At 39.7% G+C, this 16,358-nt stretch overlaps 1 protein-coding gene and 1 pseudogene across 5 annotated transcripts in view; both read left to right on the forward strand.

Annotated features, from left to right (window-relative positions):
- FANCC (FA complementation group C) overlaps nt 1-16,358 on the forward strand; it is a 275,826-nt gene that overhangs the window by 94,695 nt on the left and 164,773 nt on the right. The gene's annotated exons all lie outside the window — the stretch shown is intronic.
- On the forward strand, nt 783-2,357 carry LOC128575540 (thiosulfate sulfurtransferase/rhodanese-like domain-containing protein 2; annotated as a pseudogene).

Here is a 16,358-nt window from a genome sequence, read left to right on the forward strand (position 1 = left end):
TACTCATGGTTTGTATTTATATTCCCTCTTGTCTTTTAAAGAAGATATATTTAAAATTTTATTGTTGTCAAATTTATCATCTTGTGGTTACTTTGTATCATATTTGAGAAATTTTTCCCCGCTCTAGGATCATGAAGACATATATTATCTTCTTCTGGATTATTTTCTAAAAGTATAAGATTTGCCTTTCTCATGTAGGTCTGTGATCTTCCTGTAATTTTTTTGTATAGTGTAAGGTATGAGTCTGTTTTCATTTTGTGGATATCTCGTTGCCCAGCACCATTTGTAAAGAATCATTTCTCACTAATCTATGGTGCTAATTTTGTCCTAATTCCAGTGTCTTTTTTTTAAATTTAAATTTAAATTTTTACATATACATGTGTTAATTAGGTTTCCATTTTTTTTTGCCTTCACAAAATTAAAATGACTTAAAATTTAATAACGATAACAATGTTTAAGGTAAGGATTAGAAACAAAAACCTTGTAAATAACGAACGAACATAAATACATTCAGAAAAGGAATCAGACAATTGCTACATTGAAATATTAAGCAATAATAATAATGAAAAGAAAGTAACATTCACATTGTCAAATAAGAGTATGTCTATTATAGAATGCTTTGACTCTGAGATTCAGTATGGAGTCATCAGTTAACTTCTTATTATTTCAAGTATCAAAAAATAAATAACTGAGAGTGGTGAGCCGTGCTAGGTGGAGACAGCTCAGGGAAGAAAGACTTAAGCAAAGGACCAGGACTGGCGGGAGGTACATAACTGAACAGAATCTCTGCCCCACTATTGCGATCAGACCAGATGCCTTCTTCTACTTCACCAGACCAAGGAGATGACCTAGAGGCCCAGGTTTTAAGATTTTCTGACCTGGATTTAAAAGATAAAAGTCTTATTAATCCCAACAGCTGTCTCAAAGCAGTTAGATGGCGGTACAGAGAAGAAATACTCATTTGCAAAGAAAAAGGCCTTTGCCCTTTTCCTCAAAACCAAAGAAGTTCCAGCACAAAGGAATTTTGAATGTAAAGAGAAATGGTGGAAATGCTGTCAGCAACTCTTCCCAGACCAGACCAGCATCCACAGACATGTGGCAACACAACATGCTGATAAAATTTACCAACAGACGGCTGCTATTTTAAAGCAGCTGGCTGCAGCATTGAGCACCTCAAAGAGTCTTATGTCTGCAGACCAAAAAAACCCTCTAAAAGAGTGCCTTACACTTAGCCATGAAGTGTCTGCTTGGCTTCCAGATATAAGCTGCTTTAGCCCTGACGAGCTGATAAGTGGCCAGGGCAGTGATGAAGGGGAAGTGCTACTATTATTGCTACTGTGATCTGGAGGATCCCTACTGGACATGTGCCTGGCAGACAGCTCTGTGTCAGCACCTGCACCTCACAGGCAAGTTTCGAGTTGCTATGGAGGGAATCAATGGGACAGTTGGTGGAAGCAAACTGGCTACCATACTTTATGTGGAAGCCATGCTTTCTTGCCCATTGTTTAAGGATTATCTGTGTAAGGATGATTTTAAGACCAGCAAAGGAGGAGCTCACTGTTTTCAAGAATTGCGTGTTGGTGTTTATGAAGAAATTATTCCCATGGGGATCAGCCCCAGTAAGATCTCCTACAAGAAGAGTGGAATTCATTTATCCCCAGGTGAATTTCATAAAGAAGTAGAAAAGTTTTTATCTCAGGCAAATCAAGAACAAAGGGATACTATCCTTCTGGATTGCAGAAACTTCTATGAAAGCAAAATAGGATGATTCCAGGGCTGCTTAGTCCCAGACATCAGGAAATTCAGTTACTTCCCTAGCGACATTGACAAAAATCTAGAACTTTTCAGAGAGAAGAGGATGTTGATGTACTGCACTGGGGACATTCGTTGTGAGTGGGGTTCAGCCTACATCAAAGCTAAGGGAGTGTGCAAGGAAGTGTTCCAGCTCAAGGGTGGCATCCACAAGTACCTGGAAGAGTTTCCTGGTGGTTTTTACAAAGGAAAGTTGTTTGTTTTTGATGAGCGTTATGCCCTGTCCTACAACAATGATGTGGTGTCAGAATGTTCGTACTGTGGAACCCAGTGGGACCAGTATAAACTCTGCTCAAGTCCGCAGTGCCGCCAACTCGTTTTGACATGCCCTGCCTGTCAAGGACAAGGATTCACAGCCTGTTGTGTCACATGTCAAGACAAAGGGAGCATAAAGGCTTCAGGAGCTCCCCAGGACAGCTTTAAAGAGGAATGTGAATGTACTGCCCGATGGGCACGCATACCCAGGGAACTCTCACAGCAGTTGTGTCTTCTTGTGAGCCCAGAGCCAGGGCCCTGTTGGTGAGGATGGGCCATGGCTTGTATGAGCAGCACATTCAGCCTTCCTCACACCTTCAGTAAAAGTAGGTTTGTGATGACTACGTTTAGAAAAGCGTCACGGCTGCAGAACAGAGAGATCAGAACTTTCATCCTGGTCCCCATGTCGACCACCTGCACTACACAGGAGGAAGGGAGAGTGAGTCAGATGTTGACCACTTACCTGAAGCATTCTGATTAAGAAGATGCTAGAGCACAGAAAAACATAAGCTATATGGGGCCACAGAAAGGATGTGGGCATAAAGCCTTGGGCCTAGTGAGCAGGACAGCTCTTTCTCTGCCATGCAGCAAGCTGTTAGTAGTCCTTGTCAGCAAACCTGTCTTTCTGGTGGCAAACATGGGAAAGCTGTGGCCCTGGAGTGCACTTGTAAACCAGGCCACCTCAGTCACCTCTCACCCCACCTCTGTCTCTTCTCTGACAGCCTGACGACTCTGCCAGCTGTGGCATTTGGCCTGCCTTCTGCTTTGTAGATAGGCGTCATCCCTTGGTATGCACAGGGGATGGTTCCAGGATGCCCGAGTACTATACACCGAAATCTGAGTAGACCCCTGTACTGCCCACAGTCGGCTTTCGGAACTTGAGTATGCAAAAAGTCAGCCATCAGTATACCCATCCTGCAAATACTGTATTTTCAGTCTGTTCAGTTGAAAAAAAAAATCCACAGGTAAATGGATCCACATAGTTGAAACCTACATTGTTTCAGGGTCAGCTGTACAGTTTATTGGAATAGCCATCCCCATTCCTTTACATAGGATCTATGGCTGAATTGAGTAGTTGCAACAGAGAACCTGTGGCCTGCAAAATCTGAAGTAGTCACAGTGCGGCCCTTTACAGGAAAGTTTGCCAACCCCTTGTCTAGATCAGCCACTTGGGATAGCATTGAAGATGTGGCTCCTCTTCATTTTTTATTAGTTTGGTTTCTGCGAGAGATTTCCCCTAATAGCCCTGCTTCCCTAACACTCACTCTAGCTTTTAATTATTCTCTTAAATTCAAATAAGCTCAATGACACTGACATTTGGGTAGCATTTTTAGATCACCTGGGATATAAGACACATTCTTTTTTTTTTTTTTTGTGGTTTTTTGGCCAGGGCTGGATTTGAACCCACCACCTCCTGGTCCCACCACCTGGCATATGGCACCGGCGCCCTACTCCTTGAGCCACAGGCGTCACCCATAAGACACATTCTTAGTGATGTCATTCAGCACTGCTACGGTAGCTGTCCAGCCTTTTGGCAAATGTCCTGAGCACATGTCCCTGTCACACAGGTCCTGAGAAATGCATACAAAGCCATACATAGACCAACAAATTTATTATTACGTTGCAGTTTCCAGTGATGCAGAATACAGCTGCAGTTGTGTTTCAAGGAGAAGCTGAGTGGGGATGGTCATCTCTGCAGCATGGCCACTCCCGGGCCCCTCTGCAGCCTCAGTAGACACTCTTCTACAGTGGCGAGGCCCTGGCTTCACCTCTAGTGCCCCTGAACTGCCCATGTCACTATGGTTCAGTGCGCAGGACTTTTCCTTTTTCATCAGAAGCCTCTCTCTGCTCAGTGCTCTGCAGCTCTTTGGCCTTGTCCTTTATCATAAGATTTGCCGTAACTCCTCAAAGCAACAAACAGAAATACTGATTTAACTGGCACTGTGGTATATTAAAAGGCACAAGGGCACTGTGGCTTTTTGCTAGATTCCAAGAGATGTATATGATGTAATAAAGGAAATATGGAAATGACATTTTCAGAATAATCATCCTGGGGTGGTTTGGCTAGGATTTCTTAATTCATTAACATCTGGATTTTCTTTACCATTGTCCCACAGAGACTTAATTTACAGCCCTAAGATCCATGGTGATTTGTCTAATAAGTGATGAGACAGGTAGCTGAAGACATGCTTGGTCATGCTAAGTTCCATAGCCATGATGGACAGAGATTTATCTCCTGCTGTCCACCTCACATAAACCATGTGCCCACTGTGCAGTGTAGAAAGGTGTTTTCAAGTATTTGGCCATAGGTTTTCACATCCAGTGTAAGGCTGGCATTCAGTAGGAAAAAGCTGTCTGAATCCAGTATTAAATTGTAAATAAATCCCAGATGTTCTGAACACTCAGGGTCACTTTTGTTGCCTGGGATTGGTAAGGAAAGGATGGCTTTTGAAACTTGAAATATCATCTTTGGCTTTTTCTGTCATTTTCTCATATCTAGCAAAAGGAATCTTGTGTTCTTTGATTCCTACCAGAGCTCTGTGGCTTCAGTCCGTCTTTCTTGAGAGGAAAATTGTGTTCTTGATCCAGTAATCAATTTGGGAACTTTAATTTTGAAGTTTTTAAATTTTAAAGGAGGGTTAATAAAGAATGGTTATTCTTTCTGTTTGCTAAATAGCTAAGATCAAATCTGTAAGAAAGTCTTTTATACTTGGGAAAAAAATAGACAACTAATAATTGTAAATAAAAGTAAAAGATAATTTCAAATTATCAAATTATCTAATTCAAATAATCAAATTATCTAATTCAAGTGTCTTTATATGTGCAAGTGTGGCTCTGAATCTGTCCATTGGAGGTGTTGTGTATCTGTGATGGTTAATTTTATTTATTAACTTGACTGCACCATGAAGTACTCAGATGATTGGTCAAACATTATTCTGGTGTTGGTTTAAGGGTTTTTGGGTGAGATTAACATTTAAATTGGTAGACAGTTTGTAGCAGATTGCATCACCTAATATGGTTGGGCCTCATTCAGTCAGTGAAGGCCTGAATGGAATGAAAATGTTGACCCTCCCCTGAATAAGAGAGAATTCCTTCTGCCTGACAGCTTTTGAACTGGGACATTGGCCTTTTCCTGCCTTCAGACTCAAACTGAAACACCAGCTGTTTTGGGACTCAAGCCTTGCTAGTCTTCAGACAGAAACTGTGCCTGTCTTCTGGTTCTGTTTTGAACTTCAACTGGAATTATACCCTTGGCTTTCTTGGGTCTCTGACTTGCTACCCTCTGTAATAGTATTAGCCAGTTCCTTATAATGAATCCCTGTGTGTATACGTGTGTGTTCATCCTCTTGGTTCTGTTTCTCTGGAGAACTCTGACTCTCTGACTAACATACTATCTTGGTGTCAGGGCTACATTGTCATCATTACTATGGCCTTCTAAGTATCTTATCCATGAGGAGGTTCTTCTGTCTTGTAGTTCTTCATCAAGATGGTCATGACTGATATTGGAACTTTGCATTACCAGTACATAAATTTTAGAATGCACTTGTCATGTTTTACTAGAAAACAAAATAACTTGTTTTTTTGTTGAGATTTTACTGCCCTTAATCTTAGCCCAATGGCTGAGAAGCGATACTTTTGGGGATTTTTGACTGGCCTTGTAATCAGTCAGTTTGGTAAGAATCTCACTGGCCACCATACCCTTAAGGCAAATTGACTTTTATCAGCTTTGTTTAGAAGATTGAACAGTACTTGACAAAATATAAATTTTTGAATGAATGTATGATATGAATGAATAAGATATGTAACTTCATTATTTCAACTAGTTTTCCTGTTAACTTTGAAAAAAATTTTGCCAACTACTTATTAGCCTACAGTAGAAGTGCCAGCTCTACTATTTCCTAGTGTTCACTTACTAGGAAATACTTCATTGTTTTTAATCTCTGGACTTCTTTTCAGAGATCTTTTGAAGCCAGGTGTCCATCTATGGTTACTTGAGTTAGACAGCATAAGCAGTAATCTTCCTTACTGGTCATGCTTATTTCCTGACAGGAAATATAAACATGAGGGAGCCCTGCCAGCCCTCTGTGTGGTAGAATCCCCACTCTTTCCTTGGGGTACTGCTTGTTTCATGATGTATGACCTTCTAACATCCAGACTGACTAAAGCTATAGCTGACTAAAGCTGATCCATTCATGAGCGACATTAAAGCTTACTCCTTCTTACATGTGAAAGTTCTGATTTTGGCTTGTTTTGGTCTACTCACCAGCACTGAGTCTGGAGTAATGTGTCAGGAACAAGAAGGCACAAGAGCAGGGAGAGGAGTGATTCATTGCCCCCACTGCAGACAGTTGGGGGTCTGAAGGCCAGCAGTGATGGTTAGGGCTTTGCCTAGGTCCCTGCCGGATTGCCCACTTCTTCAAGCCCTGCTGGGCTCCCAGAATCCAGTGGCAGCAGTGGTGGTTCCACATTGAGGGAACCAGTTCAGGGTTCTGTGACCTTCGAGGAAGGGCCATTTCCTTCTCTAAAGAGGAGTGGGAACTCCTTGGTGAAGCCCAAAGGCTCCTGTACCACAATGTGATGCTGGAGAACTTGGCACTTAAAGCCTCCCCGGGTTATTGGTGTGGAACAGAAGGTGAGGCACCTCTTGCATAAGGTGTTTCTATGAAAGAACTATCAAGGCCAGAACTCCAAAGGCAGGTTTGTTTGCCCATAAGACTCACCTCTGTGAGCTTTGTCTCCACCCCTAAAAGACACTTTACACCAGGATGAGCCACAAGCCACATCCTCTGGACAGTAGTTGTGCTTGGACTGGGCATCAAGAGGTTTCTAGCTGAGTACAAATCTCCACCAGCTCCTGAGCTTGACTGTGGAGAGAAACTCTTAAAAATGTATGTGAGACCAAGCCTCATTTCTGAGGAACTGCAGATTCCATGTGTCAGGGAAGCCCCTTTACCTTTGGGGAGGTTAGGAAGGTGTTTTGGGAAAATCCCAGGATGGAATAGAAGATCAGCCCTCCAAACCAAGATGGTGCTAAGAGACCAAAGAATGACTCAGACAAGTCCAGCTTGGCTAGTTAGGTGAGTTTGTAGAGGTTACTTGCATAGGACTCTTGTTCCTAATCAAGATAGCAATCCTTGGGCTACTTCTGTGCAGCAGCAGGAGTTCTTCCTGGAGTAAGATCTGCACTGCCTGCCACTGGTGGAGGTTTTGTTTTCTTTTTTTCTTATTGGGGATTCATTGAGGGTACAAAGATCCAGGTTGCACTAATTGCATTTGTCAAATGAAGTCCCTCTTATAAATGTGTTCCTCCCTCAAGAGGTGTGCTAAACACTGTGACCCCCTTTCCCTCTCTCTGCTCCCCCATTCTACCACCCCCCCCCACTATGTACTAGGTCGTCAGTTGTCTTCATATCAGAGTTGAGTACATTGGATTCTTGCTTCTCCATTCTTGTGATGCTTTACTAAGAAGAATGTGTTTCACCTCCATCCAAGTTAGTACGAAAGATGTATGGTCTCTATCTTTTTTAGTGGCTGAATAATATTCCATGGTGGAGTCTTAAACTCCTTTTAGCAAGTGATGTAAGCTTACTGTCTCTGAGTCATTGTATGTTTTCAAACCATACAAGTTAAGCATGCATAGTACTCCCTATTAAGCGAGGATTTTAGTATTACAATTAAAGGGTACCTTAAGATAGTTAAGATAGCTTAAAATAGTTTAAACTGGTCTTATTATTCATTCAAGGGTTATTATGGATAAATAGTGACTTGAACAAAATACTTATAGTTTCTTAAAAAGTTGCTTTAATTTATGCTGATTCATACTTGTTTTTTTCCACTGCCGCTCATTGTGGGAGATATGTGTAGTAAGAAGGCATCCTTCTCCTTAGCCCCAGTAAATTTTATTCTTTTGCACAATCCTGAAATGAATTCATAATATAAGTTTGTCACCTCATGCTCATTTCCATGATGGTGGACTGAAATGACATAAACCCAATAATTGAATGTCACTACAAGATCATGCCAAAAGAGAGACTACCTTGTAAGGGACACCTTTAGTCCCTCTTGTAGCTTATGAAATAATAAAGGTCTGATGTATACATTTCCCTTTAAAATATCTCTTTCTTTGATTTGCACTCCCATGAAAATTCCTCTTTAATTTAATTTAGAACTTTAATTGTTTTTTTTGAACTTTCCAAAAAGCTAACATGGCTTAGATATTTTATGGTTTTTACTTTCTGCTAATATTGTATACAGGCCATCTCCCCGAAAAATAAACTACAAGGTTAAAATAATGTTCCTAAAATAGTATTTGGTATGACTTGCAGAATTCAAAGCTTCAGACTTAAAATTGGATGTAATAAAAGGTTACACTATTAGGTGGCAACTGTAGCTCAGTGTGTAGGGCGCTGGCCACATACACTGAGGCTGATGGGTTCCAACCTGGGCAGGCACAGATAAAACAATGCCAACTGCAACAACAACAAAAAATAGCTGAGTGTTGTAGCAGGTGCTTGTAGTCCCAGCTACTTGGGAGGCTGAGGCAAGAGAATAGCTTAAGCCCAAGAATTGGAGGTTGCTGTGAGCTGTGATGCCGTTGGCACTCTACCCAGGGCAACAGCTTGAGACTCTGTCTCAAAAACAAAAACAAAAAACCAACCAAACAAAAAAGGTCACACTATTAAAATGGAGTGAAGTTACAGAAAAAAATTCTCCTGATAAGGTTAAGTAATTTCTCACTAGACACTGTGGACCAGATGTAATGTAGAAAACAAGGTATTGCTTCCAAAGATTTCTCACCCATGAAACCAGCCTTGACCCAGTGAAACCACTCACTTGAATGTTAAGCAGTTAGACTTCATGCTTCATGTGTGATTGCCCTGCAACTACACTACACTGGAGGCAACCCTGGTTCATTGGACAGACCTCTTTTCACTAGCCTCCAACTGCTGGGCATAGCACAGAGTTGAATCTCTTCACTGTGGCTTTGAAAAAAATACCTGCATTGATTTCTGAATTAAACATGTAAATATTTTTTTTTTACTTAAATAATTAAACAACCATTTAAGCAGTATTTGTCAGCTTACTAGACATTAAATTCCATAGAATTGGGTCATGTCTTTTTGTTCAGCATTGTATTTTGAGCTTATAGCAGGCACAAAATAAAAAGCTACTGAGTGGATAAAACCAATTAAGTTATAAAAATTCACAATTTTGTCCCTTATCTTTTTCCTAAAATGTAGACTCCCTAGAATCTTATGTTTTGAGATGAATCTGTTACAAAATCAAATAGGGAAAGAGGTATCAAAATAGTATCAATTAGCAAGTCGGTGAGTATCTGTGTTTCTGTGCACGTGCGCTGCTGGCTCCTAAGCTTACACGTCCAAGTTGAACCTCTCATCTGTGCTCCATGCCTCTAACTGCTTTCTGAAGTCTTTACTTGGATGTCGCTGGGCATGTTTAACACGTCCAAGATGAATTGCTGATCTTTCCCCCAAAACTTGAGTATCCTTTACAGACACCGAAACTATTTCTCCTCTGCTTTGCCATCCTGGGGAGTGGATGGACATTGTGTCTTTTCTGGAAAACTGAAGACCAGACAGTTTGTTTCCATGTTAGGAAGTAATGCCTATGTTTCATGGTAGAACACACTATTGCCTGAGACATGTAAGGAAAAAAGATGGTGGGATCCGTGAAAACAGCCACTAGAATGTAGCAGAGGAGCAGGAGATAGCACATGCCTGCAGTTCCCCAGCTGTGCTCCTGGGCAGTGGCAGGGAGAGACTTTGTCTTCTTCTCTTCTGCCTTCCTCGCTGCCTTTGGGAGTCCCTTCCATCTTGAGATGATAGTTCAGGAAATACAATGACAATTGAACCCTCCTTTTCCACTTCTTGTCTGTGGCTGGGAGCAGGCATCTGAGAAAGAGAGATTGTGGAAAATTTCTTTATAATTTTGTATATGTGTTTTCTCTAGAGATTGAGAACCACAAAATCTTTCTGCCATACTGTGTTAGGGCAGTGGAGTCCTAGTGATAGGCTGCCAAATTCAGCGTATACGTTTAATTAATCATGAAATGGCATCTGCTTTATTGAATATCCTGTTTTGATTTAGTCTGATAAAAATTTCTTGCATTTCATATTTTTCAGCATAAATACGGTATTTAGCATTTTGCAGGGCTCTGAAAAGTGACAGGATAACAGCTATTCTCATTCTCAACTATCTCAAGTCCATTCAGGGTGATCATTTCATTCCACACATGAAGTCTAATTTTTTCTTTATGTTTTTATGTGTGCATGTTTTGGGGCAGTAGTATCTGTCTCCTGAGTGATTAATGTGAATGCACTGAACTTATTAAACTTCCTAGAATGAAAATTTACTCCTCTGTAAAATGAGATACCATTTGTGTTCCTGGCTAGGTCTTTGTTTGTTTGTTTTTTTTTGTTTTCCATTTCATTTAGATGGAGTTCTGCTTATTATACTCTAAATTGTATCAGATTGTTTTTTAGTAAGTTGCCACTGCTCAAATAGGCCAAATCAAGACATTTATTGCCAATTAGGAACAGGATGTTTGAGATGTTTGGTGATGTTCTCTGGACGACCTGTTTTACATTTTTGTTTTGTTTTGTTTTGTTTTTGTTTTATGATCATGTTGGCTTTCCATTAAACTGTAATTTTAAGTTGGCTTAGTTAATAGAACATTGACCAGATCCCCCAGCCCTCACTGCATCTGCCTTCCCCCCTTCTCCTACTGTGCTCCAACCTCAGTGTGAAGTGATGAGAATTTTTAGGTCCGTACATTGCAGATTTAATATATGTTTCTATGACATAGGTTTACCGTATTTCAGTCTAAATTGCCTGAGTAGTGCTCCTTGGAATATTTAGGGATAAATCCCTGTGAAAAGTAAATTGAAACAATAATGTCTATAGTGGGAGGTATTTCTAGTGAATAGCCACTGGTGAGGGATGCGTAGATGTCTGCACTACACGTGGCTGCATGATCTCTACATCTGTTTTGAAGTTCATTTGTTTCCCAGACCACATGTGCCTTTCTAAACCCTAAAGGGGGTTGACATCCCTCCCAGGACCCAGGCATTGTGAGCTGGTAACTGTAGCTGGCTTATTCTTTTTGACCTAGAGATTATACTTTGTTTTAGTTTGACTGTTGCTCCTATCAGATCTGGTTCTGTTTAATATTGACAACATTAGAGTTTCTATAAATAAGCAGTAAAGGAACCAGGGATATTTAAACCCATAAATTGCGATTTCCAGGTCTTTTAAAAGCTTTGTGGTTAAAATAGTACTTTACTGTATGGAAGACATAAGGAGTACTTACAAAATTCTGGCTATCAGAAGGCTTTCATAGCTCAACTGAAACTACAAAATAACCTCAGCTGAGTCACAGAATCCTTTAGGAATTAGAAAATGCACATCTGTCTTGGCTCTGCTAATGAGATCTTTTATAAATTGCATACCTTCATTTCTATATATTAAAAAAGGCATTACAAATACTATATGATTCTACTGAAATAAGGTACTTCAAGTAGTCAAATTTATAGAAATAGAAAGTAGAACAGGGGTAGAGGAGAGGGAGAAATGGGAGTAGTTTTAGTTTTGCCAGATGAAAATGTTTTGGAAATCTGTTGCACAACAGTGTGAATATACTTAACATCGCTGAGCTGTACACTTTAAAATGGTTTAAAATGGTTAAGATGGTAAATTTTCTGTTGTGTTTTTACCAATCGTTTCAAAAGGGTAGTGTTATTGTTAACTGAGTGCTTAGTTTCTGCCATACATACGTTATTTCCTTAAATATTCACAACTCTGGAGGTAGGTATTGTTACCCTGATTTATAGATGAGAGAACTTAGAGAAGTACTTTACTAGCTAGTAAGTGGCAGACCATCTTAGGCCTACAGGTGACTGTGAAGACACTTGGAAAATATATTGTCATCAGCTAAACGTAAAGGCAGCCCGTCTTTAAGGCTTTTAAACTCTAGAACTGATGATTCAATTGATGATTCTATGATTTTGACACACTCCAGAGACCTTGCAGAGACCTATCAAGTGAGAAAAACAAGTTTAAATGTACAAGTGTTGAGAGACTATCCCTCCGCTGTTTTTAATGAATAACAATTATCATACTGGATTTAATCTGTGTCTACTCGCAGCAGCAAATATTGGTTTGTGGGAGGTTGAGGTGTTATTCAAATATTTGAAAAGTTAAAGTGTTGGGGCGGTGCCTGTGGCTCAGTGAGTAGGTTGCTGGCCCCATATACTGAGGGTGGTGGGTTTGAACCTGGCCCCAGCAAACTGCAACAAAAAAATAGCCGGGTGTTGTGGCGGGCGCCTGTAGTTCTAGTTACTCAGGAGTCTGAGGCAAGAGAAATCACCTAAGCCCAAGAGCTGGAGGTTGCCGTGAGCTGTGATGCCCCTGTGCTCTACTGAGAATGACAAAGTGAGACTTTGTCTCTTTAAAAAAAAAAAAGGAAAGTTAAAGTGTTATATCAAGATAGAAGGGCGGTGCCTGTGGCTCAGTAAGTAGGGCACCGGCCCCATATGCCGAAGGTGGCAGGTTCAAACCCAGCCCCGGCCAAACTGCAACAACAAAAAAAATAGCCGGGTGTTGTGGCAGGCGCCTGTAGTCCCAGCTGCTTGGGAGGCTGAGGCAAGAGAATCGCGTAAGGCCAAGAGTTGGAGGTTGCTGTGAGCTGTGTGACGGCACGGCACTCTACCCGAGGGCGGTACAGTGAGACTCTGTCTCTACAAAAAAAAAAAAAAGATAGAAATACAGTGTGACAGCATTACATTTTGAAAGAAGTGTAAAATCTAACCAATCACTGGCACTGATTTGTTGTAATTGTAATAAGGTAGCTTTGTGAGTTTTATGTTTGTATAATATAAAATCTGAATTGATGTAAAAAAAGAATAGTGCTTACTTCTATGGAATGCTTTGGTAGGGACTGAGGAGAGCCTTCACTTTTTCATGATATTTTTTCTTTTCTTTTTTCTTTTACAGAGTCCTACTATATCACCCTCTGTAGAGTGCTGTGGCATCACAGCTCACAGCAATCTCAAACTCTTGGGCTCAAGCAATTCTCTGGCCTCAGCCTCCCCAGTAGCTAGGACTACAGGCACTCTTCACAACTCCTGGCTATTTTTTGTTGGAGTTGTCATTGTTGGTTTAGTTGGCCTGGGCTGGGTTTGAACCCTCCAACTTCAGTGTATATGGCTGGCACCATAATCACTGTGCTATAGGTGGCGAGCCTCATGATATTTTTTCTGCTTTTTGAGTTTTTATTAACAAGTCTGTATTAGTGATTTTGTGGGTTGTATTTGTGGCCCTACCCCCAAATTCGTATGTTGAAGTGCTATCGCCTGGTACCTCAGAATGTGAGCTTATTTGTAAATAGGATCATTGTAAATATGATGAGTTAAGATGAGGTCATACTGCATAGGAGAAAGACCCTAATTCAGTGGTTCTCAACCTTTCTAATGCCGTGGCCCTTTAATACAGTTCCTGTGGGTCATGACTCACAGGTTAAGAACTGCTGCCCTAATTCAGTATGACTGGTGTTCTTTATAAAAAGGGGAAACTTGGGCACAGAAAGATGCACACACAGAAAACAATATGTGAAGATGAAGGCAGACATGAGAGGGATACTTCTACAAGCCGAGGAATACCAAAGATTGCCAGGAAACCACCAGAAGTTAGGGGAAAGGCCCTCACAAGGCACCGACTCAGAAGACACCTTGCTCTTAGAATTCTAGCATCCAGAAAATGAGACAATACATTTTCATGGCTTAAGCCACTCAGTTTGTAGTAATTTTTTATAGCAGCTCTAGCAAACTAATATTATTTCCCCCCCAAAAAAGAAAAATTAATGAAAACAAAAAAAATTTAAATAGAAAAGAAAAAGTTAAACATGGCTTCTAAGAGTTTATCCAAAGAAATTTAAAATTAAGAAAGGATCTTTAGGTTAGGCTTGGTGGCTGACACCTGTAATCCCAACACTCTGGGAGGCTGGGACTGTTGGATGGCCTGAGCTCATGAGTTCAAGACCACCTGAACAAAAAAGAGACCTCGTGTCTACTAAAAATAAAAAAAAAAACTAGCCGAGCATTGTGGTTGGTACTTGTAATCCCAGCTACTTGGGAGTGTGAGGCAAAAGAATTTCTTAAGCCCAAGAGTTTGAGGGTTGCTCTGAGCTATGAGACCATGGCATTCTACCCAGGGCAAGAGAATGAGACTGTCTCAAAAAAAAAAAAAATAAAATAAAAATAAATAAAATAAGAAAAATAAAATAAAATAAAGAAATAAAGGATCTTTATATGTGAACATGTGTTCATTGTAATATTTTTTGGTAGTTGGAATCAATGAGAAACAATCTAGATATTGGTGAAATATCTAGATACTGGTGAAAAACACAAGTTATATTATCTGATGAAATATTGTCATTTTGTATAACCTACGAAATGTATATAACATGAATAAAAAGCTAGATGCAAACATTTTTACACAAAAAGGTAACAGTTGTGCAAAATGTGTATGTATTGGGCTAAAATTAGAAGGGAACACAGAAAATGAAAAGGCTTTATTACAATTAGGGAATCTTAAGTGGATTTTCCCTTAAAATTTTTAAATTATTTTGTTTTTTTATTTTTTAATATAAGGATATATGCAGTTAGGTTACATTGTGAATCTTTCACCTAGGAGGTGTGCAATATACCCCTACATTGTACCCAGGTGGGAGCTTACCAAACCCCTCTTCCCTCCCCTCTCCCCTTCTTGATTTGAATTGTATTTTTCCTCTACTGTGGGCCTGTAGTTGTTCATCTGCTAGTTTGACATTAGTATTGAGTACGTGGGGTGTTTGTTTTTCTGTTCTGGAGATACTTTAATAAGGAGAATGTCCTTGCAACGACATCCAGGTAAATACAAAAGATGTGAAGTCTTCATCTTTATGGCTAAATAGTATTCTGCGGTATACACATGCCAAGTTTATTAATGCATCTGTGGATTGATGGGCACTTAGATTGTTTCCATACCTTTGTTATTGTGAATCACACTGCTATAAACATTAGAGTGCAAATGTCCTTACTTTAAAATGCATTTTTTTCTTCTGCATAGATACCTAGTAATCGGATTACAGGACCAAATGGAAGGTCTACTTTTAGATCTTTGAGGTTTTTCCATACTTCTTTCCAAAAAGGCTGTGCTAGTTTGCAATCCCACCCATAGTTGTATACTGTTGGGTGCACCCTTACTGTAACCCTCGCAAATCTGCTGCTTTGAGGCTTTGTCATGTGGGCTGTTCTCACTGGAGTTAGGTGGTATCTCAAGATGATTTTGATTTGCATTTCTTGGATGACGAGGGACGATGAGCATTTTTTCATGTGTTTTTTGGCCATTTATCTTCTTGAAAGAAGATTCTGTTCATGTCTTTTGTCCAGTGATTAGTTCTTTTTCTGTTGATTTTCTTGAGTTCTTTGTAGATTCTGGTTATTAGCCCTTTTTCAGATTCATAACATGAGATACATGTTCTTCCATTCTGAAGGTTGCCTATTTGCTTTGTTTATTGTGTCCTTAGCTGTGCAGAACTGTTATAAGCATGATTATGTCCCGTTTATTTATTTTTGTTGTTGCTATAATTGCCAATGGGGTCTTGTTCATAAAATCTTTCCCCAGGCCAATATTGTTAAGAGTTTTTCCCACACTTTCTTCTAAAGTTTTTATAGTTTTGTGTCTTAGATTTAAGTCTTTTTATCCAGCATGAATTAATTTTTGTTAAGTGGTGAGAGATGCATGTTGAGTTTCAGCCTTTTGCATGTGGCTAACTAGTTTCTCCTAGTGCCATTTATTAAATAGGAACTGTTTTCCCCAGTGTATGCTTTTGTTTGGTTTATTGAAGATCAGATGACGATACTTGGTTTCATCTCTAGGTTCTCTATTCTGTTCCGTAGATTTATGTTTCTATTTTTATGCAAATATGATGCTGTTTTGATTAATATACATTTGTAATAAAAACTGAAATCTGGTAATGTGATACCTCCAGATTTATTTTTATTTTTTAATTGCCTTGGCTATTCAGGGTTTTTTTTGTTTCCATACAAAATGAAGAACTATTTTTTCAAGTTCTTCAAAGTACAACATTGGTGTTTTAATGGGCATTGCATTAAATCTGTAGATCAGATTAGATAGTATAGGCATTTGATCAATGTTGATTCTTCCTAGCCATGAACTTCCATTTGTTAATGTCGTCTGCTATTTCTTTTCTCAGTTTTTCATAATTCTCT

Source organism: Nycticebus coucang, chromosome 2, assembly GCF_027406575.1.
Source record: "Nycticebus coucang isolate mNycCou1 chromosome 2, mNycCou1.pri, whole genome shotgun sequence".
In the NCBI taxonomy this organism is placed as follows: Eukaryota; Metazoa; Chordata; class Mammalia; order Primates; family Lorisidae; genus Nycticebus; species Nycticebus coucang.